Here is a 26,267-nt window from a genome sequence, read left to right as displayed (position 1 = left end):
CTCCCAACTTTCTCCGAAAATTCCTGCCAATACTTGCTCCTAATTTCCTTTCTCTTCTCCCCACACAGCCTAGCAACTGCCAGTAAAGCATTCTTCCCTTCCTCAGTCCTACCATTCCTATTCCAATCCCTGTGAGCTCTCTTCATTGTTAATGTCCACCCCTTAAGCATCTTGTCATGTGTATAATTTTCTTTTCTGGGGGGATGCCTTTTTATACTAGATGGTTTCCGGTTCAATGTTGCATTAAATACATCTACCTCCTTAATTAAATCTTCATAAAATGCTTCTGCCGAAACCGGCTTATAAGTATCATACCAAGACTTAATATGGCCAACAAGACCCCTTAATTCTCCCTCATTAAACTTTAACCTTTTCCTCTGAAGGCAGGCATGCTTTTTATCTAGTTTAAGCTGTATTTGTAATGCAAAATGATCACTTAGCATTTCATCCACAGTAAGACAATTCCCCTCTATGCCCTCAGCATTTATTAAACAAGCATAATCTAATCTCCCTCCCCTCAGATGAGTAGGAGAGGGCTCGCCCAGCAGTTGAACATCTTCATGTTCCTGCAAAAACTGGTACCATCTGCAACCATTCCTATTTGCTTTACCCCTTGATCCTAAAGCTGGATGTCTGGCATTAAAATCCCCTACCGCAAGTGTATCTTCAGAAAAGAAGGAATCTGGCAAGTATCGTAAATCAAGGGAGCTATCAGAGATGTATAGATTAATGAAATTTAACTCTCGGTCCTTTAATTGTATCCGCAAGCTAATACTTTCAACACCTCTATATCTCTGAGGGATTCCAGTTATCTCGGCAGGTATGGTACTTTTGACATAACATAAGACCCCCCTAGTTTCTCCATCAGCATATAAGTGAAAGCCTCTATAGCCATTTAGCCTCAGTATGCTACCATCCCTATCCCCAGTTTCCTGGAGTGCTACTATGTCAATATCCTCTCTAAGAGTATAATAGTGTACATCCACCGCTCTAGTTTTTAATCCATTAATGTTCCAAGATAATATTCTCAATTTACTTTCATCCATGATTAATAATAAAACTACCTTTGCCCTGTCCGTCACATTCCATGAGATACGAGAGTACCTTAGAAACTTCCTTCCAACACCGTAACATTTTTTCTTTCTCCTCACCTTCACAACTACTACTAACATCGAAGGTAATATTATTCATATCTATTTTCTTTGTTATTTCTGTAACCCGTTTTACTTTAACCGTTCTTTCACCATTTGTCACAACAGGAGGTTGAACACTGCTAACACTACTAGAAAGTGTATTCTCCTGACTATCCTCTATCATCGTTACCTCATGTACATCATTACTTTCTTCTACGCACGTTTCACTTTCCATTTCACGTCTCGTTTTACTTTCAATTACACGTCCTGTTTCACCACCATCTTCACCCCGTCTACCTTCCATAGCCAATTTTTCCAATGCCTCAATCCTCTTATCTAGTTTTTTAGATACTCCAAAATTTGATTACCAACCTCAGAGGTGACCATATTGTCCTGAACCTTGTCGTCGCAAGGTTTCAGTTTTTCCACTGCATGATGTACTTTCCCTAAGCTCGCCTTTACTTTCTCCGTCCCTTTTTCCCACACATTTATCATAGGGACTGTCGTTGGCTTCCAACTGTTTCCTCCATGTTCCTCTTGCACAATTTTTCCTTGCTGCGAGGATACATCTATCCTGCTTGTAGGACCCGTCCTAGTCTCTTTCAGATGAGGCTTCATGGGGCATAGAGAGGAACCAGCATTGTGGCTGCCTCGACAGTTGCAACAAAATGGGATGATTTTTTCACTTCTTAGGTAACATACAAGACTTATTCTCTGTTCTCAATTGACGTTAATTTTAACATAAGTGCTTAACCATGATTGATAATTCCTCCTAATTCTGTAATATCTTTCATAATTCTCCTAGTTTGACGACTCGACACGGGGGGGGGGGGGTGTGGCGTCCCCGTTTCTAACACTATGGGTTCACATCCCTTTGGGGGGGGGGGGCCTTCCCTAGCAAGTCGGGTCACTACCAACTTTTAATGTTACATCTTGAGAACAGAGAATAAGTCTTGTATGTTACTAAAGAAGCATTTGACTTCAGTAAGATACTTTCTTGTATTACTGTTACAACTCCCTCGCTCAAGTATTTAAGAAACTTTGTGTTAAACTATTTAGCACGCAGTTTCTTATCCCAATTCCTTACTCTATAACCAACAATCTGAACCAGAGCCTCCAAAAATAACAAAAACTATTCTATCTAATCATCAGTGACGACCAGCAGGTTGTCTAGTAATAATCATAAATACAAAAATGAAAAATCCAGGGATATGAATCCCGACTATGCTGTTGACAGCATAATACATCTGAGAAAAAAACATCCTATCCCTGAACTGATATAACTAAATACAATATCCTTAATCCTTCAGCAAAGCTAGCATAGATCATGGGCTCTTCCTTAGCCATACACGTGTTCCATCTAGAACACGAATTTAAACACAGACAGAAATCTCAGTCTTTCAGGAGAGGAACACTGAACTCCTCAAAGTTCATCCAGATGTTCCACTCGTCCTTTTCTTCAAAAATCTAAGGCCCACAAGACCTTTCCTAAGATTAGACAATCAAACACAATATATCATTTATTTATTAATACTACTAATATCACAGTTCTAGCTGAAATTACAGCCATAAGGGTGTTCACACTATCACTTAAGTGTTAATTGTTTCTTTAGTTCGCCCCTCTTGCTCTCAAAGCACAGAACAGGACAACAATTTTCCTAGTACCTGTTGTTCTAGATACCGTACAATAGGTTTTCATTAGACAATGTTATTTAACCAGAGTTTCCATATTTCCCTCCAGAATTCTAGTACTTATTTTCTTGCTTTCAACATTTAATCACTATTATTCCAAACTCATGTTCCTAGGTATTAAGAAGCATTACGTTAATATTATAGAGCAAAGGTGACATTTACTTTTCCTATTTCACAATTGTTCATGAACAAAAAACATGGATGTTAGAAGACTGACGATTAGTTGATTGTAGTTCCACGACCATCAGTTGTTGACTGTAGAGAATCTTGATCCTCTTGTACTACATACCAGTTACCGCTGAAGGACAATAGACTGTCGTCCGAGAACTGAGTGTTGAGTGACCAGTGACAGCCCGTGACTGGCTGCCACTGGTCGGGTGAACCTCGCTAACGAGACGCGACTCATTACTCATCTTGTAGCCCACAAAACACTCTTGATAGAAGCGACTGAACCAGTAGATGAACCGCAGGAGTGCAGGACTTAGACGCACAACGATGTCTCGTGACGGAGGTAGCTGCAGAAAGGCGTTGAGGTGGGCGGCGTGTTGACAGAACAAGTGGCTCCCAATCTTCAGTCACCATGGTTCACTTCATCTCAGGTGGGTCTTGATGACACCAGATTACTAGACCGTAAACACCATGCGTGTTGACAGAACAAGTGGCTCCCAATCTTCAGTCACCATGGTTCACTTCATCTCAGGCGGGTCTTGAAGACACCAGACTACTAGACCGTAAACACCATGCGTGTATACCCTTGTACAGTTAACCTCGGGCCGAGGGAGGCTGTGGCCTGTTTCTATGGCGAGTAGACTGTACTCTGTAGGGAGCCCGTGTCGTTCATCTAGTGTCCGCCTCGTTCCGCTTGCGTTACAATAGACGACGTAACCATGGATCCAACGACGAGAATAATTAGTACTGCTACATGCTGGCTCCCTCTTCGATTTTTCCACAATTACTTCCGGTCTGCTTGCAGTCTTGACGACGCAGCTGGTGGGTGGTGAGGACGTCGAGACAACCACCCACGATGGTATAAAACGTTGATATCTGGTGACTGCATCCTTGTAGACAGCATACTGAGCCAAGACAACCTCGTTAGTGACGTGAGGTGTCGGCTGGGTGACTGGTGTATTGTCACTAACCCAAAATAACCATGTGATTAGTTGCTGGGTCTGGTGGGGGAGGACTTTGTGTAACGTGCCTCCCCCTTGATCTTCTCAGATAGGGTTCACGTGTGGCTGGGACAACTGGGCAGGTGTACAAATCAGACCTGGGAAAAGACAGACAAGAACATGGCGGAAGTATAGATATAACTCTGGGTTTGCTGGAAGTTGGAAACCCCAGAGCAAGGTAAAGTCTGCTATCTGAGTTAAGTACAGTTAAGAAATCCACATCATTATTACCTCTACAGGAAAATCTAATGAATTCTAAATGATACTAACTAAGGGAGTTACTTTAACCTTTACTGTACAGTGCGAGATCTTGTTACCATGGGGTGACGAGAGTGCACTTGACTACTGACGAGAGATGACAGAGGGTCATTGTCTCCCTCTGACTCGTAACTTGAGTCATTAGTCACCTCTGATGGGTCAGGAATTAGACTTGCTGAAGGCAATTCCAGTTCCTCCCTAGCATGGTAAATCTTCAACTTATTAATGTGGACAGTTCTTTCCACCTGATCCTCAAATACTCCCATTATGACAACATTGACAGGGCCGGCTTTCTTGATCACTCTGTACGGCCCCCGCCATCTAGGAGCTAGTGAAATTGAAATTGAAATAAGTTTATTGAGGTAAAATACACACAAAGGGATGAGGTAGCTCAAGCTATTCTCACTCCGTTCAGTACATCGTGTTAATACATACATAGACACACACCACAAGCAATAAACGTATTACCGAACATTCTGAGATCTAGGAGCTAGTTTCCTACTCTGATTGGCGGGTGCAGCTTCATTGATTCTCAAGACCAGGCTGCCCTCCTTCAGTTTCAGAGGTCGTACATTACTGTCATAATAGTGAGCATATCTACCCCGTGCTTCTCTTGAAGCCTCAGCTGCAACTCTCCAAGCATTCCTCATTTTGTTCAGAACTTCTAAAGGATAATCCTCTCCATATGCAACATTGTGTCTGTTAAGCAGACCTGATGGGAAATTGCATGATTGACCAGTGAACAAAAGAAGGGGGTTGGGTATTAATAGACTGGTGGATAACAGTATTCAGAGCCAGCTGAACATAGAGTAGGTGTTCGTCCCATGAGTTTGCATCGCGTTCAGCAAGGATTGCAAGCATATCCTTAACTGAACGGTTGGTACGTTCAGTCATCCCGTTTGCCTGAGGGTGGTAAGCTGTTGTAAAGGCTGAGGTTGTCTCCAATGTCTTACAAACTTCTCTAAATATATCCCCATTAAATTCTTGACCTCGGTACGAAACTAAAACTTTAGGAGGTCCAAATACATTTACGAACCTATTCAAAAATACTCGGGCAACAGTATGAGAGTCCTTTTGAGGGATGGCGATCAAGGTGGTGTATCTGGACAGATGGGCCACTAATACCAACACGTACCGATTGCCTGAATGGCTGCAATGGAGATCAATCAAATCAGCCCCCACTCGGTCTAGCGGTTCTGAAATCTCCGGAAATTCCTGTAGTGAGGCTTGTGCCATAATTTCAGTAACACGATCAATAACGCTCCGAATATTACGTTCCTTTCTTATATTAAATCTCTGCTTGACACGAGGGCACCCAAGGGTAATTCACACGGCTTCCGTCTACAATTTTCTTGCCCCACCCATAGCACTACTGTTCAACAAATCTATAGAGTGTCACACCTTCCCTGATATCCTCAAAAAAGCAAGAGTAACGCCAGTCCATAAAGGAGGCAATCCGGCGGACATAAACAATTATAGACCAATATCAAATCTACCCATTCTATCAAAAATATTTGAAAAAATTATTTACAAACAGCTCTATTCCTACCTCGTAAAATTCGACATACTCAGCCCCTGCCAGTTTGGCTTCCGGTCCCAAAAGAGCACCAACGATGCAATCATTAGTCTCCTTGACGTTATCTACTCAGCCCTTGACAAAAATGAGTTTCCGATTGGACTCTTCATTGACCTAAGAAAAGCCTTTGATACTGTTAATCACAACTACCTCTTACTTAAACTCCAGCATTATGGAATCCGAGGCCTTGCCCTTGACTACATCCAATCCTATCTTAGTGACAGACACCAATATGTAACTATCAATGATACAACTTCGTCCACTCTACCAATTACCGTTGGAGTGCCACAGGGCAGCATCTTAGGACCTCTTCTATTTCTTATATATATAAACGATCTGCCTAATGTCTCTAATATTCTCAAACCTATACTGTTTGCTGACGATACTACTCTTATCTATTCAAACCTCAACCCACATACACTAAATAATGTTGTGAATAATGAATTAAAAAAAGTCCACTTATGGATGTCAACGAACAAACTAACATTAAACATCGAAAAGACTTACTACATCTTATTTGGAAGCAAATCATCAAATGCAATTCAGCTACAGATAGACAACATTAACATCAGTAATAAAGATGATGGCAAGTTTCTTGGCCTATTCCTAGACAAGAGACTCAACTTCAGCACCCACATTCAACACATAACTAAGAAAGTCTCTAAGACAGTTGGTATACTCTCCAAAATCAGATATTATGTTCCTAACTCTGCTCTCCTCTCACTATATTATGCACTAATTTACCCCTATCTTAATTATGGTATCTGTGCATGGGGGTCTACCACTGCAAACCACCTTAAGCCCATCATCACACAGCAAAAATCTGCTATCAGAATGATAACTAACTCAGCTTTCAGACAACACTCAGCTCCCTTGTTTAAATCCCTAAACTTGCTAAATATTAACTCCCTCCACACATTCTCTTGTGTCAACTACATTTACAAAACCCTGTTATTAAATGCAAACCATGCTCTGAAACTCTCCCTGGACAGATGTAATTGGACCCATTATCACCACACCAGAAATAAATATCTCTTTGATATCCCCAGGGTCAAACTTAATCTGTGTAAACACTCTATGCAAATTAAGGGACCTAGTTTATGGAACTCACTCCCTAGTGAATTGAAAAACTGTAAAACTTTTGCCTTATTTAAAAGCAAAACCAAAAAGTACCTAACTTCATCTTCTTAGTTTCCTACACTGAGCTTTAAATTTGCTCTGTACCTAGTGTTACCCAATCTCCTAATTTTTATGTAATTTCAAACAACCTTATCATTGTGTTCATTGCTGTCTTCTTTTATGTGCTAGCCATATGCTGTATTGTGACTACCAATTTTTGTCAACTACCATTCAAGCTGTCATTGCAACCAATCTTATATTGTTTCTGCTGTATTATGCCTACCAATTTTTTTGTCAACTACCATTCAAGCTGTCATTGCAATCAATCTTAGCTACCTATGTGCTTTAATATACTGTACCTACAATTTTCTCTCATCTTTTTTTTCATTTCATGTAATCTGTTATCATTTTTTGTCTATAATTTTGCAAGTATTTACCTCCTTAAAATTTTCTTAGATTAAGGACCTGCCCGAAACGCTGCGCGTGCTAGTGGCTTTACAAGACTGTAATTACCATATTTGTATCCTCACATTCCTTATGTACATTCTTGTATATGCATAAATAAAAAAATAAAAAAAAAATTCTCAAGCCCTCCAAGCCTCCAACCCTCTCCAAGCCCTCCAAGCCCTCCGAGACCTCCGAGACCTCCACGCCTCCAAGTCTCCAGCCCCACGAAGCCTCCAAGTCCTCCAGAGCAAGCAGACAAGCAGAGGTGCAGCATAATCCACTAAAGATCTGATGTGTGCAAGGTACATCATTTTAACAATCCTAACATTGGCACCATAGCCTGAGTGATAACCTGCAACAGCCTTGAGAGCTCGGAGCCTCTCTTTATACTGACGACAGAGTCTGAATACAACAGGACCATACAGTGGCACCTCAAGGCCAATGTATTTGAATCTGTTTACATAGTCAAGCTGGGAGCCATCAGACAGTTGCATCTTGCGAACATGTAGCTCCTCCCTGCCTGGGTGGGCGCCGATTGTGTATCTTTGTTTTCTCTGCTGAGATGACTAAACCTAGGTCCTGACATGAGTCTAATACAGAGTTAAAAGTGTTAAGAGTAAGAATGATGGTGATGCAATGATGCACACTCCTTCCATGCATGAAGCCATATGGTTCTTATTCTATGGAGGAGACGCTAAGCGTGCTAGTGGCTTTACAAGAATTTAAAATCAACTCAATTTCTATGTTCTCTGTTAATCGCCAATGTACCTTCTTATAAATAAATAAATAAATAAATAAATAAATAAATAAATAAATAAATAAATAAATAAATAAATAAATAAATAAATAAATAAACAAATAAATAAATAAATAAATAAATACTGTCAATGATATAATCGATAATTTTATACATTTTATGATAAACATTTTAACCCAGTTTTATCCAGTGCTCCCACATGTCCCTTAGGCTTGTATTTTAAATTATTTATGTTACTTAGTCTATAATTGCCACGCTATCACGGAATAAATCCACATATTGACTTAGATATCTCTGAAGTTACAAAGTTTATGTTATTGACAAATTTTAACATTCTCTGTGATTTTTGTTTGACAGAAAACGAGATACATTTATAGGGTGACTCTGCTGGTTAGTGACCTTGACACCTGTTGTACGAGGAGCACTCAATGACTTGCTATGGACCATATTACACTAACAATTAACAATACCCAAATTGAAAGCAGAGTAGTTGGAAAATTATTTTTGGTGTTCACATTGACAAGGAACTGAATTTCACTTGTCATATACGAAATATAGCAAAAATAAATGTCTCAAACAGTAAGCATCGTAAATTTATGTATTTATTTATTTTATATATACAAGAAGGTACATTGGGTCAACGACTCAAAAGTCCCAGGTGTAAACAAAATTAAATCATAAGTTATAAAAGAACTGGCAGATGAACTGTGTCTCCCACTGAAATTAATATTCAGAAAATCTTGTATTAATAAGCTTAGGTCTACACAGCAATATGCTGCTTCGCTATTCTATATGATGGATTACAAAGTGTAGATCAAAAACTAGCCACAAGTTCATCTAACCTCCCCGCCTCACAGGAAGGCCAGTCATACACGGAATCAGGAGAGAATATGGAATGCCAGGCTGATCCACCAGTACACTAGCACAAGAATATCTTCCAATACACGTAAGTGTATGAAGTAGTCCCGGTGGTGTAGTGGTTAAGACTCGCCTGGCGTTTAGCTTGCGCTTTGTCCTGAGTTCGTATCCTGGCCGGGGAGGATTTACTGGACGCCGCCAATCCTTAACTATAGCCTTTGTTTACCCCTACAGTAAAATGGGTACCTGGTTGGTATTCCAGGGAACATAGCACTAAGGACCTGCCCGAAACGCTATGTGTGCTAGTGGCTTTACAACCATGTATGAACTCCTCCATATATAAATAATAATAATAATAAAAGTAGTTACAGAGCTCAAAATACCTCGTACCATTTGGTCTGAAATCATTGATAACAGGGCAGTCAGAGATGTTACAACATTGCCAGTGTTATGTTTAGGCCGGAAGTTAGTTAGTTTAGTTCATTTATTATGCACCCCATACCCATCTTGTGGGCGGTAGTGGAAAGGGTTACAGAGGCACATAATGGGCTCAGGGACTGAACCCCACAATTCATTTAGCTAAGCAAGTTACAATCTTGATGAGCTAGGTTACAAAATTCAGTATAAGTCGTTACATCAACAATGGGTTCGAGATCGACCATATGTACAGGTTCTAAATTAAGCAACTGACGTATTTGGAGAGCTAGTGTCACAATTGATATGTTTGTCCTGCACACCGCCCCCCATCCAGTGGGCAGCGGTGGATAGGTTACAATCACTTAGTTACTACCTACAGTTAGCAAACTGGGGTTATTTGGCTAAAATTTCTGGTAGCTAATCATTTTGAATGAAATATTGACACATCTCTGGAACATTTGTTAAAGAATTGTCTCTGAATTTATGTATCTTTTTGCATTCCATCACATAGTGACGGAGGGTGTGCGAATAATTTTGTTGACACAGTTTACATTTGGTCAGGTCTACATCGGCAGATAATGAGAATTCCCAGAGATACTTGTAACCGAGTCTAAGCCGAGCAGTAGTAACATCTAGAAGTCTGCTGATTTTATTGGATGATCCATAGATGTGTGGCTCCTCTTGCATGATAGTATGATGATAGATGGAATTACTGGTGTCAATTTCACTTTGCCTCAGATCTACAAGATCTTGTTGAAGTTCTCGGTGTACTGCTGCTCTCAGATTGCTCATTGACAATCCAAGGTTACACTCAACGGCTCCTTTAAAGGCAGATTCTTTGGCTAACTTATCAGCTCTATCATGCATTCGGAGGCCAACATGAGATGGAGACCACATGAAATGGACTCTGTTACCATCTTTAATAATTTTGTTGTATTTGTGTCTAGCTTCGGACACGAGCATGTTACAGTTATGTCTTAAAGAGTTGAGAGCAATTAAGGATGATGAAGAGTCACTTACAATTAATGTATCAAGTTTGGAGACTTGTACACATTTCAGTGCAAGGATCAAGGCAAATAGTTCGGTCTGAAGGGTAGAGGCCCAGTTGTTTATACGGACTCCCCACTCAAAGTACAAGCCATCGCCCATTGTCAGGACAACTGCACTTCCTGCTGCACCCGTGGGGCGGTGTAGGGAACCATCGGTGTATATGATTTAAGAGAGAGAATGCTCTGTGGACAGAGCATCAATATGCAGGAAAGTGCCGTAGTTGTCTCTCTTGGAACAAATCATAAACCTGATACATTCTGAGTTGAGTTCCAGTTTTAGTCATCCATTTGGAACAATGTTGACCTTCAATAAAGAAATTCTGGAGGGCTTCTGTGCAAGGGTTAGGATGAGTTAGCCTAAGCATTTTTATACCAATTTGACAGTTAATTTCAGTAACACAATCAACATCGCTCAGAATATTAAGTTCCTTTCTCATGTTAAGTATCTTTGTGGTACGAGGGCACCCAAGGATAATATTCAAGGCTTCGTTCTGCAGTTTTTCAAGCCCCTCAAGCTTTCTTTCAGGCATCAAAACAAGCAGAGGTGCAGCATAATCCACTAAAGATCTGATGTATGCAAGGTACATCATTTTGACAATTACAAAAATACAAATACAAATATTTATTCAGGTAGAGTACATACATACAAGGTGAGATACAAAAGTTGATGGATTTATAGATAGAGCTAGTACATACAATGCCTAAAGCCACTATTACGCAAAGCGTTTCGGGCAGGAAAAACACTAAGACTAAAACCTAACACTAACTTAGATTAAAGTATAAATTGTGTTGAGAAAAAATCAGAAAAACAATAAAAAAAGGGGGTGGGGGGAAACATGGCAGAAAAAAGCAAAAAAACAATTTGGTCAACAAACAGCATTGTTTAAAATCGTAGACATGGGTTGACATTCAGGGGTGAGGTTAGGTTACATTGAGTTAATTAGGTATAGCTTAGTTTTTATCTTAAACTGATTGGGAGAGGTACAGTCTTTAACATAATTGGGAAGGTCATTCCACATTCGAGGTCCCTTGATTTGTAAAGCATTTCTAGTTTGACTAAGTCGTACTCTTGGAATATCAAATAAGTATTTGTTTCTGGTGTGGTGCTCATGGGATCTTTTACAACCTTGTAGGAAGCTTTTAAGGTCAGGATTGGCATTACAGTTCAGCATTTTATATATATATATATAAAATACACATGAGAGGATGTGCAGTGACTTAATATCTAGCATATTCAGAGATTTGAGTAGGGGTACTGAGTGATGTCAGGGTCCAGAGTTAGATATTGTCCTAATAGCAGCTTTGTGTTGAGTAATTAGAGGACGTAAATGATTTTGGGTAGTAGAACCCCAAGCACAAATACCATAGTTGAGATAAGGATAGATGAGAGAGTAATAGAGCGTCACCAGGGCAGGGCGTGGTACATAATATCTGATCTTAGGAAGAATGCCAACAGTTTTTGAAACTTTTTTGGGATATATTTAGAATGTGTCCCTTGAAATTCAGCTTGCGGTCAATGAGAACGCCAAGGAATTTGCCATCTACTTTGTTACAAGTTTGGGTATTGTTAATCTTGAGATTTATTTGATTAGAGGATTTATTGCCAAACAAAATATAGAAAGTTTTGTCAATATTGAGGGTGAGTTTGTTGGCAGTTAGCCAGTGATGGACTTTATTTAGCTCAGTATTCACTGGGACATTTAGAGCAAGTGGATCAGGACTGGAGTAAATGAAGGTCGTGTCGTCAGCAAATAGAATTGGTTTGAGATGTTGGGAGGCACTTGGAAGGTCATTAATGTAGATGAGAAAGAGGAAAGGGCCAAGTATGCTGCCCTGGGGAACACCAATGTTGATGGGTAGGGTGGGAGAAATTGAATTATTCACAGAAACATATTGGAGCCTGTCAGTAAGGTAGGACTGAAGGTATTGCAGGGAGTGACCTCTGACTCCATAATGTTGTAATTTAAGAAGAAGGTTTTGGTGGTCGACAGTGTCAAAAGCCTTACGCAGGTCCACAAATAACCCAACAGGGAACTCATTTTTAGCAAGAGCTGCATGTATCAAGTTAATCATACAAATAAGCACATCGTTAGTGATTTTTTGGGGTCTGAAGCCAAATTGGCAAGAGCTAAGTATATTGAGTTTGGCTAGATAAGAGTAAAGGTGCTTGTAGATAAGTTTTTCAAATATTTTAGACAAGTTTGGCAGAATTGATATAGGTCTGAAGTTGTTAACATCAGAGGGATCACCACATTTGTGGACAGGGGTTACTGTAGCTTTTTTAGAATTTCTGAAAAGGTTTGGAGTTCAAGTGACTTGTTGAAGAGCAATGCAATGGCAGGAGCTAAAGATCTGGAGGCTTTTTTTGTAAATAAGAGTTGGTATCTCCTCAAGGGCACTAGACTTGGTTTTAAGGTTAAGAATTATGTCAGTAACATCAGTGGAATTAGTAGGTATTAGGTACAGAGACTGTGGATAGTTACCTGTAAGATAGTCCTGAATATTACTACTGGAAGATGGAATATCATTTGCAAGGGATGATCCAATGGAAGAGAATAACCTATTGAACTCAAAAGCAGTGTCAGAGGCTGAAAGCAGACCATCATTATTTGACAGGAGTATTGGTTTGTTATTTAAAATCTTCTTTGATCCCAATAGTTGTGAAATTGTGCTCCATGTTTTCTTAATGTTGCCCTTTGTGTGGGTAAATTTATCTTTGTAGTATTTAATTTTGGCTCTCCTAATTATTTTAGATAGCAATGATAAGTAATTCTTTGAGAATTCTTTGGAGACGATTCCTAACCTATACTTCTTCTCAAGGTCATGTTTTTTTATTAATGGATTTAAGTATCCCCTTTGTAAGCCAAGGATTATTTAGCCTTTTAGTTGTGGCTTGTTTCGTTAGCATAGGACAGTGGGTGTTATAAAGGCTAAGAGTTGTTTGAAGAAAAGATTGCACTGCTAGGTTGATGTCCCCTATGTTACCTAATTCGGACTCCCAGTTGACATTAGCAACAGCAGCTATAAAATTGTCTATAACAGTTTCATTGTGCAGCCTAAAGCTTATCTTCCTTGTCTCTAGAGGTGGTTTGTTAATGTTAGTTAGGAGAAATGTGGGGTATTGGTCTGTAGTGCTATCGATGATTATCCCTGAAGTAAGCGGAGAGGTTATGTTGGTCCAGATGTGATCAAGAGCCGTGGCAGTACTATCAGTGATTCTAGTAAGTCTAGTAATTAAGAGTATGAAGAAGCAGGAATTCATACAGTTGAGGAAGCTAACAGCAGTACGGTTTTCAGGCTCGCAGAAGTCAATATTAAAGTCCCCTGCGGTAATTAGATGGTTTTTGTTCAGTCTGTTATCTAGTATTAGATTTCTAAGGTTAGAGTTGAATTCGGACACATCAGTGTTAGGAATTCTATAGACTGCTCCCACAGTCAGGACAGACTCAGCACCCTTGACTCTGAAACTGGCGGAGATATACTCCCCACAGTAGTCTCTAGTTCTAATTACTTTTAAGCATGTTAGTTCTTGGTGGTAGTAAAGAGCAGTACCACCACCTCTCTGAATTGGTCGACAGTTGTGAATTGCTGAGTAGTTAGGCATGTTAAAGAGTTGAGTAGTATCCTCTTTTAACCACGTTTCAGTAAGTATAATAAAAGAGAATTTGTTGTCAATAGTTTCAATCAAGGCACTAACATCATCGAAGTGTTTGCTAAGTGATCTTACATTCAAGTTAATTACAGAGATATTGTGATTATGTGTTAATACATTGTTTACATCATGAGCTGTAAAATATCTGCAATTTTGATCATTAAAGTGATGATTGTCAAAGATAGTGGATAAGAGGTTTAGTTCTGGGTCTATACTTGTTTGCATAAGAAGGCTGGTTATAGGAAAACAAGGCAAGAATGGCAATTACAAAACAAAATTTTGATATAAAAGGGGGAAAATTAAAATATAAACAAGACCTATACAAGACAAACACAAAATGAAGAAAAAAAAAGGAAAATGAGGTAGATTGCTTACAAGTACTCTCAGGTACACTGTAAGTAATAATTTGCATTTTGAGACACAGACAAAGCCAGGGGTACAATGGAGTAAGGGAGTATGGCGAGGCTAGGCAACCTAGGTAATAAATGAAAGCAAAGAAAAAAGTTGAATAATAAACATAGGCAAGTTTAATCTAATGATTATTAACTATAAATAGTTTAGTTATAATCCTATAATTAATAAGAACTAAAGAAAATATTAAGGCACTCAATTAATTAAGTCCAATAAATGACTAATATACATTAAATTAAAATTTACTTTAAAAAAGTGTAACAAAGAGACTTAGGATACGTAGCCCGCACCAGGAGACAAGGGGGTTAATTATGTTGACTCAATGAGAGGGATAATAAGGTGAGACAAACCACATTGGGAGAGGAAAGTGTTGAGGTTATCCTCATTAGCAATTGTAAACATTTTACCTACTGAGGTCTTTCTCACTTTAATCATGTCATCTCTAACGAAGCACTGATGAATCGCAGCTGGGTTTTGATGACGGATTTGACGCAGGCGGTGGAGGAGTTGCTGTCTTTTTCTAGTCAAGCACTCGTTGATACAATACAATACAACAATACAATTTTATTTAGGTAAGGTACATACATACAATAAATTTTTACAAGGATTGGTTGACTTATAGGTAGAGCTAGTACATACAATGCCTAAAGCCACTATTACGCAAAGCGTTTCGGGCATGATAAACTTAAATGACAAGCTTAATACTAATTGAGCATAATGAGTAGAATGAAAACAAGAAATGAAAACAGATGAAAAAGCAGCACAAATACAATTATGTCGACAAACAGCGCTCTTTAAAGAAAAAAACAGACATTGGTTGACAATAGAAGGGTAAGGTAGGTTACAGGGAATTTATTAGGTATAGCTTCGCTTTTAACTTAAACTGGTTGAGAGAGGTACAGTCTTTAACATGGTTGGGAAGGTCATTCCACATTCTGGGCCCCTTGATTTGTAGAGCATTTCTAGTTTGATTAAGTCGTACTCTAGGAATATCAAAACTGTATTTATTTCTGGTGTGATGCTCATGGGTTCTGTTACAACCTTCTATGAAGCTTTTGAGATCAGGATTGGCATTATAGTTTAGCGTTTTATATATGTATAATACACATGAGAGAATGTGCAGTGACTTAATGTCTAACATATTCAGAGATTTGAGTAGGGGTACCGAGTGATGTCTGGGGCCAGAATTGGATATTGTCCTAATAGCAGCTTTGTGTTGAGTAATTAGAGGACGTAAATGATTTTGGGTAGTAGAGCCCCAATCACAAATACCATAGTTGAGATATGGATAGATAAGGGAGTAATAGAGAGTCACCAGGGCAGGGCGTGGTACATAATATCTGATCTTAGAAAGAATGCCCACAGTTTTTGAAACTTTTTTTGATATGTTTAGTATGTGTCCCTGGAAATTCAGCTTGTGGTCAATGAGAATGCCAAGGAATTTGCCATCTAATTTGTTACAAATTTGGGTATTGTTTATTTTGAGATTCATATGATTAGAGGATTTATTGCCAAACAGAATATAGAAGGTTTTGTCAATGTTAAGGGTGAGTTTGTTGGCAGTTAGCCACAGATGGACTTTATTTAGCTCAGTATTTACTGTGGCATTTAGAGCAAGGGGATCAGGACTGGAGTAAATGAAGGTTGTGTCGTAGATTGATGTAGATTGATGTAGATTCCCTTTCGTTGGGATGCAGCTGTCCGGACAAGTTGCGATTTTATGGACTGGGAAGCTAGCTTGTGGCGAATTTTTCGCTGGTTCAGACCTGATGGATTCTTTTTGCCTATTCTGTAGGCAGCAATAATGTCGGTTTTATTTAGAGTGACACGCAATTCGTCTTTTATGAGAGCCTGAACTATTTCAATACACTTTTCACCTTCACGTTCCACAGGAATATTTTGGGACGACACAATAACATAGTCAAGCAGCTTTTGCTGGTCCTGTTCATCCTGGGAGATGGAATGTTGGCCAGATGACACATTTGCAGATGACACTAAGATCTATGATAAAGAAGGAAGTGAAAGTGATATTGAGACCTTACAAAGAGATCTACATGAACTCCACCAATGGTCAGATGACTGGCAAATGCTCTTTAATGTCGATAAATGCAAGACCTTGCCTGTAGGGCATAACATTCCACGTCACAACTACGAAATTGCCCACACTACCTTACAACAGATAGATGAAGAATGCGACATTGGAGTCAGAATCCATCATTCACTAAAAGTTGCACAACAAGTGGGAGCGGCAGTAAAAAAAGCGAACCAAACCTTGGGAATAATCAAGCGTGCCTTTACCTTCAAGGAAACTAAAGTAGTCCTTCAATTGTATAAGTCTCTGGTGCGCCCCCACCTGGATTATTGCATACAGGCATTGAGACCTTATCTTCAGAAAGACATAGCTGCTCTGGAGAAGGTGCAACACCGGGCAACAAAAATCATACCAGAGCTTAGTCATCTCTCGTATCAGGAAGGGTTGAGGGCCACTGGCCAAACAGCACAGCAAACCAGGCATGACAGGGTGGAGCTCATCGAAATACTTAAAATACTCAACAATTTGGACGATGTTGATCCGGACACTTTCTTCAAAAGGTCAGATGTAACACGAACGAGGAGCAACGGGTTCAAGCTCAACAAGCCACAATGTAGGACAGAAAACAGGAGAGGCTTTTTCTCCCGTATGGTGGTAAACCCGTGGAACAGCCTACCAGCCAATTAAAGAGTAGATAAGGTAAACGACAAAACTCTACTGGGTTTTAAAATACAGATAGAAAAGATTGTCCAGGCAAATGGGTAGGACCTTTGACAAGCCGCCAACTTCCTGTCCTCGTTGAGGCCACCAATATTAGTGTCTCAAGTAAATTAAACGTCGTTAAAGATCAGTAACCAAAGAAAATGGGAAGAGCGACGTGGCGGGTAAGCGAGCAAGCGAGTGACGTCATCACAACAAAGGCTGCTATAGACGTCTCCACGACTCGTGAAGTTCGCCTGTCTTAAAGACCTGTGTCCACAATACCCGCCAAATTGTCCCTTCCACAGTACTCTCAGGACACTTATGGCAGTGTAAGTGTGTGGTGAGGCCACACCACTGAAGACATTGAGGATATACCACGAGGGAGAGACAAAATGGTTATGTGGAATGACCTTCCCAACCATGTTAAAGACTGTACCTCTCTCAACCAGTTTAAGATAAGAACTAAACACTACCTAATAAATTCCCTGTAATCTACCTCACTCCTCTATTGTCAACCCATGTCTGTTATTTTCTTTTTTTTTTAATCAACACTGTCAACCTATTGTATTTGTGCTGCTTTTTCAGTCATGTTCCCCCTTTTTTTTTATCTTTATTTGTATTTGTTCTCAACACTTTTTATTCTTTATGCTCAATTAGTATTAAGTTCTAGATATTAATGTTTTTCTTGCCCGAAACGCATTGCGTAATAGTGGCTTTAGGCATTGTATGTACTAGCTCTATCTATATATCAATCCATTAATGTAACATCACTTGTATGTATATACCTTACCTGAATAAACATCTGAATCTGAATCTGAATCTGAAAACTGTTGAAGGAAGGAGTCACTGGCTCCACCTGACCACCTTGTTCCTCGCACTCTCATCATCCTCCGTAAGTACTTGAGTGCATTACCTGCTTGATACCTGGTTGATGGGGTTCTGGGAGTTCTTCTACTTCCCAAGCCCGGCCCGAGGCTAGGCTCGACTTGTGAGAGTTTGGTCCACCAGGCTGTTGCTTGAAGCGGCCCGCAGGGCCACATACCCACCACAGCCTGGCTGATCCGGAACTTCTCTTAGAAAACAGTCCAGTTTTCTCTTGAAGATGTCCACGGTTGTTCCGGCAATATTTCTTATAGTCACTGGGAGAACGTTGAACAACCGTGGACCTCTGATGTTTATACAGCGAAGAGTTAGGGGTGACACGATAGATGTTTACAAGTGGATGAATGGACACAACAAAGGGGATATTAATAGGGTATTAAAAGTATCAGCACAAGACAGAACACAAAACAATGGGTATAAATTGGATAAATTTAGATTTAGGAAAGACTTGGGTAAATACTGGTTCGGTAACAGGGTTGTTGATTGTTGATATGTGGAACCAATTACTGCGTAACGTGGTGGAGGTGGGGTCCCACGATTGTTTCAAGCGCGTGTTGGACATGTAAATGAGTGGAATTGGGTGGTTATAGATAGGAGCTGCCTCGTATGGGCCAATAGGCCGTCTGCAGTTGCCTTTGCTCTTATGTTCTTATGTTCTCTGATTGTGCCTATGGCATCTCTGCTCTTCACTGGTTCAATCCTGCATTTTCTTCCATATCATTCACTCCAGTACGTTGTTATTTTACTGTGTAGATTTGGGACGTGGCCCTCCAGTATTTTCCATGTGTATATTATTTGGTATCTCTCGTCTCCATTCTAGAGAGTACATTCGGAGAGCTTTGAGACGATCCCAATAATTTAGGTGTTTTATCTCAACGATGCGTGCCGTATATGTTCTCTGTATTCCCTCTTATTTCAGCAATCTCTCCTGCTCTGAAGGGGGAAGTGAGTACTGAGCTTTCTGCTCCACCATTGTCTGCTCCAACATTGTCTTACACCCCCAACATACAATTGTTAATAATAAAAATAATAAAAATTTATTTAGGAAAAGTATATACATAGTTGCAGAGTTACAGTACAAACATTCTGTTTGATTTAAAGATAGAGGTAGTACATACAATACCTAAAGCCACTAGTACGCATAGCATTTCGGGCAAGGTGAGGTGGGGAAAAAAAACACTTAGACTAAAACTTAATAGTAATTAAGCTTAAAGTATAATTGCATTGAAAGAAAAAAATAAAAATAATAAAAGATGAAAAAAGGGGGGGAACATGGTAGAAAATAGCCAATATACAAGTTGGTCAACAAACAGCTTTTTTTTTTTCTTCAACAAAAATGTTGGGGTATGGAAATAGGACTATGGAATTGTTGGAGGTGTAGATGTAGGCCAGAAGAATTGTTGGGGTAAATTATATGCCAATGGCATTGTTGGGTGTGGACATTGGCCTATCGAATAATGATAACTTTTATAATAATAATAATACAGTAATGAGAAATTAAACTGGGACTGTGTGGTGTTGCAAACCCATGATCAAGGCATTGCCAGCTGCATACTCTACTACTGTACCACCACTGACTTTCTTTCTATCGGATTTCTACTGATATCACAGGAAGTCTGTGATATCCTGATATCAGTCCTGAAGCCAGTCCAAGTTTTATGTAAGACCCCAAGCACTCAGGTGAAGGATAAAGTACTGTAGTTCAACACTGTATGCACAACTTCAGATACACAGAAAATCACACTAAGGTGATATACATCAATGAACAATCCACTGAGGCTGTGAGGTAATGCAAACATTGCAGGTTTGCATCATCTCACAGCCCGAGGGAATTTTCTCATTGATATATATCACTTTAGTGTGATTTTCTGTGTAAATAATAATAATAATATTATTATTTATTCAAAAGATTGTGTGTACAAAGAACATAAGAATATTGTTCAATTGAAGGGACAGAAGTTACACATACTAATGAAGCCACTATTACGCAAAGCGTTTCGGGCAAAATTAATAATAATATATAAATTTTTTAATTAAAGTTGTGATGGGATAAAACACTTAATACTATTAGAGAAGTAAGCTAACAAAATGAGAATGTTCAAGGAAAATAAAAAATTAATACAAAGAAGGTGATACTTAAGGATGACAAGCATAGACTATTACATTATGGAGTCAGTAGTTCTAGCAACAGTACAGTAGTTTATTTACATTAATTACTGAATGGAAATACAAGGTGTAATTTAGAAAAGCAAGTGAACTATTCCTCATAACATTTTCTTTGAACATATCAGAACATAGAGTAACATACTATAATTTAAGGTTAATTTGGCCAACAGTTTCAAATAACCAAGATCATAAAGGACACGAGTAAACACTTTATCAAAGAAATGCATGAAATTAGATGACATTAAATGTAGAAATTAAATGTGTGTCCTCGCTTGAATGAACTATATGGGGCATAGCCGATTCATTCCAGTGTGGAATTCATTCCATCCGTTCGGCCCCAGCAACTCCCTTCCCCCCCCCCCCCCCAAAAAAAAAAATACAATCACATTAATGCATATGCCAGTCCACATTTGCCTTATGAAAAATTTAAATAATAAAGAATTTGTATTGCAATGAAATAAATTGATTTTTGTTTTTTTGTTTTTTTGAGATATATACAAGAGTTGTTACATTCTTGTACAGCCACTAGTACGCGTAGCGTTTCGGGCAAGTCATTAATCCTATGGTCCCTGGAATACGATCCCCTGCCGCGAAGAATCGTTTTTTCATCCAAGTACACATTTTACTGTTGCGTTAAACAGAGGCTACAGTTAAGGAATTGCGCCCAGTAAATCCTCCCCGGCCAGGATACGAACCCATGACATAGCGCTCGCGGAACGCCAGGCGAGTGTCTTACCACTACACCACGGAGACTGCAAAAGTTTTTGTACTTTTGTACGTGATATTGCACGTTACAGTACTGTACTGACCCTACCAGTTGAGTTTTGTAGTGCAAACTTTGTTAGCCTTAATATCCTGAGAGTGCCACACATATGAATATAAATTGTTTAAAGAACAGTAACTTTTCTAACAAATGTACATTATACACTACAGTCTGTACATAAAGTACAGACCACTAGAATCACACTACTGCAGTACACTTATATCATATAAACTACACTTTGTACATTTAATGTCATTAGAACTGTACTGTACAGCTCAATTGGTACTCTCAGATATATGAATATAAATATGAATATGGCTAGTGCTGGGTGCTGGTCCAGTTGCCTGGGCATCCTTGGAAGGTGTGTCCTTGCTAGTGCTGGGTGCTGGTCCTGTAGGCCTACTGTGAAACCATACCAAAAACTTTTGAATCTGTTTGTTTCTTTGTTTGTTTCTTTGAGTTTGTTTCTTTGTTTCTTTGACTTTGAGTTTCTTTGAGTTTCTTTGAGTTTGTTTGTTTCTTTGAGTTTGTTTCTTTGTTGTGTGCTTCATTATAATATCTTTCATGTCCTTTAGGTGCTGGTAATAATCTGTCAGCTCTTCATCATCAGTTACAGCAACCAAATCAAGCAAATCATTAACCTTTTGCAATGATGCAGCATATGGAATAGGTAATGCACTATCATCTTTCTCTTCCACATCCTCATCATTATTACCAGTAACACACTGAATAATCTCATCATCAGTTAATTCACTAGAACCTGGATCATCAGTATCATTATCTAACCACTCATTCTCATCAGAAAGTTGTAAATCTTCCTCACTTGCATCTATGAATGCCTCAAAAATTGCATTATCAAAGCCCTCAAAAGCACAGTCATCTTCATTCTAACCAGGTACCGGACTCAGAAATTTATTCCATGCATTCTTTAACCCCTAAGCTGCTTTGGGCTATTTGGCTTACAACACTAACAGGCGCAACAAAAAAAATAACAAAATTATTTTGTCTTAAAAAGTGTTCATTTGTGTTACCTGAGCACGGGAAAAATAATACAAAAAATTGTAAGTGGCATATTTTGGCCGCAATAGGACGGGGGGGGGGGGGGGAATGGCAAGAAAGAGGTGTTGACAGAGCAAGCGTCAGAGGCGGTCTGCTTCGCCCCAGCTGTCAGGCGGGAGTTGCCACAAAGATATTATTACCTAATTATTTCAATGTCTCTGATTTTTTCTTAGTTTTTTTGCAGTAATATTATTCAATAGTGTGTAGTGTGATATATTTATATAGTGAAATGTGTGAATCATTGCTGCATTCAAAATTATGGTGTGTATATTATTGATTCAATTATATTCATAAAACAATGAACAAATACTTTTGCAGTTATTACACTATATACACACACAGGTTATATATAAGTATCTGCATGTTTTGTTCACCGTAATGAACCACAAAGTTGATATGGTGAGTCAAAAAGCAACGAGAAGTGGCCACCACACACCAGCCATTCACTCTCTCAAAAACTCCTCACGCGTTCATCTAAGCTGGCATAGTGCACAAAGAGCATAGTGGCCACCCTTACACAGCATGACAAGTCAGGAAGATGATGCCACCTCCCTCACGTCACCAAAATGGCTTCTTCCAACACTCCTTTTGCTGTTATTACACAATATATATATGTTATATATAAGTATCTACATTTGTAATTACCTAAGTATAATTGCCTTAGTGTAGTTACAGGATAAGAGCTATGCTCGTGGTGTCCCCTCTTCCCAGCACTCTTTGTCATATAACGCTTTGAAACTACTGACGGTCCTGATCACCACCACCTTCTCGCCTAACTTGTTCCAACCATCTACCACTAAGTTTGCAAAAGTGAATTTTCTTATATTTCTTCGGCATCTGTGTTCAGTTAGTTTAAATCTATGACCTCTTGTTATTGAGGTTCCAGGTCTTGGGAAATCTTCCCTATCAATTTTATCAATTCCTGTTATTATTTTGTACGTAGTGATCATATCACCTCTTCTCCTTCTGTCCTCTAGTTTTGGCATATTTAATGCCTCTAACCTTCTCCTCATAGTTCTTGTCCTTCAGTTCTGGGAGCCACTTAGTGCCATGTCTTTGCATGTTTTCCAGTTTGTTGATGTGCTTCTTAAGATATGGGCACCATACAATCGCTGAATATTCCAGCTTTGGTACAACAAGTTGTGAACAATTTCTTTAATATTTCACCATCTATGTATTTAAAAGCAATTCTGAAGTTAGAAAGTGTAGCATAGGCCCCTCACACAGTGTTCTTAATGTGATCCTCAGGTGATAGTTTGTATCTAGAACTACCCCTAGATTTCTTTCTTTATCAGACTTCTTTAAAGATTTCTCACATAATTTATAGGTTGTGTGTGGGGTGGGGGGGGGGGGGTCTATGTTCTATTCCACATTCCATAACATGTCATTTATTTACATTAAATTGCATTTGCCAAGTGGTGCTCCATATACTTATTCTGTCCAGGTCTTCATGAAGGATATGACACTCGTTTAAGTTACTTATCTTCCCTATTAACTTAGCATCATCAGCAAACATGTTCATATAATTCTGTATTCCATCTGGTAGAGCGTTAATGTAGACAATAAACATTACCGGTGCAAGAACTGAACCCTGTGGTACTCCGCTTGTGACATTTCTCCAGTCCGATGCACTTCCTCTTATTACTGCCCTCATTTTTCTATCAAAAAATTTTTCATCCATGTTAGCAGCTTACCTGTCACCCCTCCAATGTGTTCCAGTTTCCAGAACAACTTCTTATGTAGAACTCTGCCGAAAGCCTTTTTTTAGGTCCAGATAGATGCAGTCAACCCAACCATCTCTTTCCTGTAAAATCTCTGTGGCTCGATCATAGAAACTGAGTAAATTTGTTACACAGGATCTTCCAGACTGAAAACCATACTGACAGTCTGATTTTATATCGTTTGTCTCCAGGTGTTTTGACTATTACACTTGTCAACGATACGGGTCTATAATTGAGGGGGTGTTCCCTGCCGCCACTTTTGTAGATTGGAACTATGTTGGCCTTTTTCCACCCATCTGCTACAACTCCTGTACACAGGGATGCCTGAAAAATCAGGTGAAGTGGAATGTTGAGCTCAGATGTATATTCTCTCAGAACCCATGGTGAAACTCCATCTGGGCCAACTGCTCTGTTCTTACTTAGCTCCTTGAGCATTTTTTCCACTTGGTCTCTAGACAACTCTACAGTATATGCTCTATGTTGTTCTCTGGAAGTCTTATTGTGTCTGGTTCTCTGAAGATTTCCTTTTGTATAAACACACTTTGGAACTTTTCGTTTAATGTTTCACACATTTCCTTATCATTTTCCGTGAATCTGTTTCCCATTCTCAAACTCTGGATATTATCCTTTACCTGCAATTTGTTGTTTATGAATTTGTAGAATAGGCCTAGTTCTGTTTTTCATTTGTCCGCTATCCCTTTTTCAAAATTTCTTTCTGCTTCTCTCCTTGTAGTTGCTGTGTAATTGTTTCTCGTATCTTTGTTTCACTGGTATATTTGAGGGTTAGGCCTCTTCCTATATTGATTCCATTTTTGGGTCTTTTGGTCTTTGGCCCTCTCACAATTTCTGTTGAACCAATCCTGTTTTCTGGCCCTGCATCTCAGTTTAGGTATGAATGTTTGTGTGCCTTCATCCTATATTTTGCAAAATTTGGCATACATCTCATTTACTTAACCTGGCTAGCAACAAGTCTGTCCAATTACACTCATTAAAATTTTTTTGAAGTACTCCATAGTGTCCTCTCTTGAAATCAAGTTTATCGACTGTTTCAATGTCCCCATTTTCTTCTAGGTGATATCTTAAGGCATATTTAATGTCTAACATGACATGATCACTCTTTCCCAAGGGTGTTACCATAGCGAGCCACTAAGCTTGTTTGGTGATGGCAGACAGTAACAAGTGGCGCCACACAACTGATGTTCCTCTCCCTCTCTCAGTGGTTCAAGGCCAGACACACTAACATTTCTCCTTCAAGTACAGTATACTGTTTGTGGTGTTATTACACTATATACACACACCTATATAAATAAAAATGGAAATGTTCGTTTGATCAAAATCGCTAATCTCCAAGAGTTCTTCACCGATTGCCTTGAAATTATCACACAACGTTCCCTTCGCATCCGAGCGAGTTTTTATATACATACTATATAGATGTCACATCTGTGACAAGAAAAAAACATGCTTTTTTTGAAAAGCAGTGTTTTTTGAGTGTTTTTCATTTGAGGGAAATCTTCGAACCTCTTTACTGATTGCTTTGAAATTTTGACACAACATTGCATTCGAATAGGCGATTGCTTTTACATACCTTCTATATACATGCCTCACCTGTGACAGGGAAAAAACATGCTTTTTTTTTAAAAAACAGCGCCATCTGTAGGACGTACGAGCAACACAAGCTGTAATCTCTGGAAGTTCTTCACTAATTGCTTTGAAATTTTAACACAACGTTCCATTAGAATACATGCGTGTTTTTATGTACCTACTGTTTAGGTGCCACACCTGTGACAGGTAAAAACATGCGTTTTCTGGGGGGAGCCCCGTCGGCTCCCCGGAGCTTTACCGGCTGATATGCTAATGTCAGACTTTGGCATCAGTCATGTGTATGGAGTTCTAGGGCCTACCGGGGACCACGAGCCAGAACCTGGCCCCCTCAGAGAGGCAAGGGGAGCAATGGCCTATAGAAACCCCCGTGTGGTTGGAAGCATTCTATGTCTGCCATCGACCGGGTCAAGCATCCAGAAAGGTAAGCATTCGAAAACAAACCCCTATTCTGGTGAAAATTGCTACCTAAGCCGAACTAGTGAATAGAACTCTTCAACAGAAAACACGGAAACTAGTATGACGTCATACGTCACCGCGCCGCTGTCTGCGCAGCTCCCCCCTCCCCGGGAGGGGGAAGGGGGAGCCCCAGACCTCCCACGCCGGCTATCCACCCATCAGTTCTTCGGCTGATGCTATAGGCAATGGTTATGTGCTCCGGCTCCAGTGGTTGTTTCAGCACTGTACCTAGAGTGTGGTGTCTGTTTTCTAGGTGGTGCGTGAGCCGGGTGTGATTCTTCAGTACTCGGGCTGCATGCGCCTAGGGTTCCCTTCCCTAGGTGCCCTGTAAGTACTGCCCTTGGGG

At 39.5% G+C, this 26,267-nt stretch overlaps 1 protein-coding gene across 1 annotated transcript in view; it reads left to right on the top strand.

The window, feature by feature from the left end:
* The first annotated feature begins 17,529 nt into the window (after positions 1–17,529).
* Positions 17,530–26,267, top strand: part of LOC138372220 (tripartite motif containing 13-like) — a 100,599-nt gene continuing 91,861 nt past the window's right edge. Inside the window, exon 1 of the mRNA XM_069337527.1 lies at positions 17,530–17,601. The gene's annotated coding sequence lies outside the window, so the exon portion shown is untranslated. The remainder of the gene's footprint in view (positions 17,602–26,267) is intronic.

This window comes from Procambarus clarkii, chromosome 38 (assembly GCF_040958095.1).
Source record: "Procambarus clarkii isolate CNS0578487 chromosome 38, FALCON_Pclarkii_2.0, whole genome shotgun sequence".
NCBI classification, from domain to species: Eukaryota; Metazoa; Arthropoda; class Malacostraca; order Decapoda; family Cambaridae; genus Procambarus; species Procambarus clarkii.
This window is presented reverse-complemented; position numbering and strand designations above follow the sequence as displayed.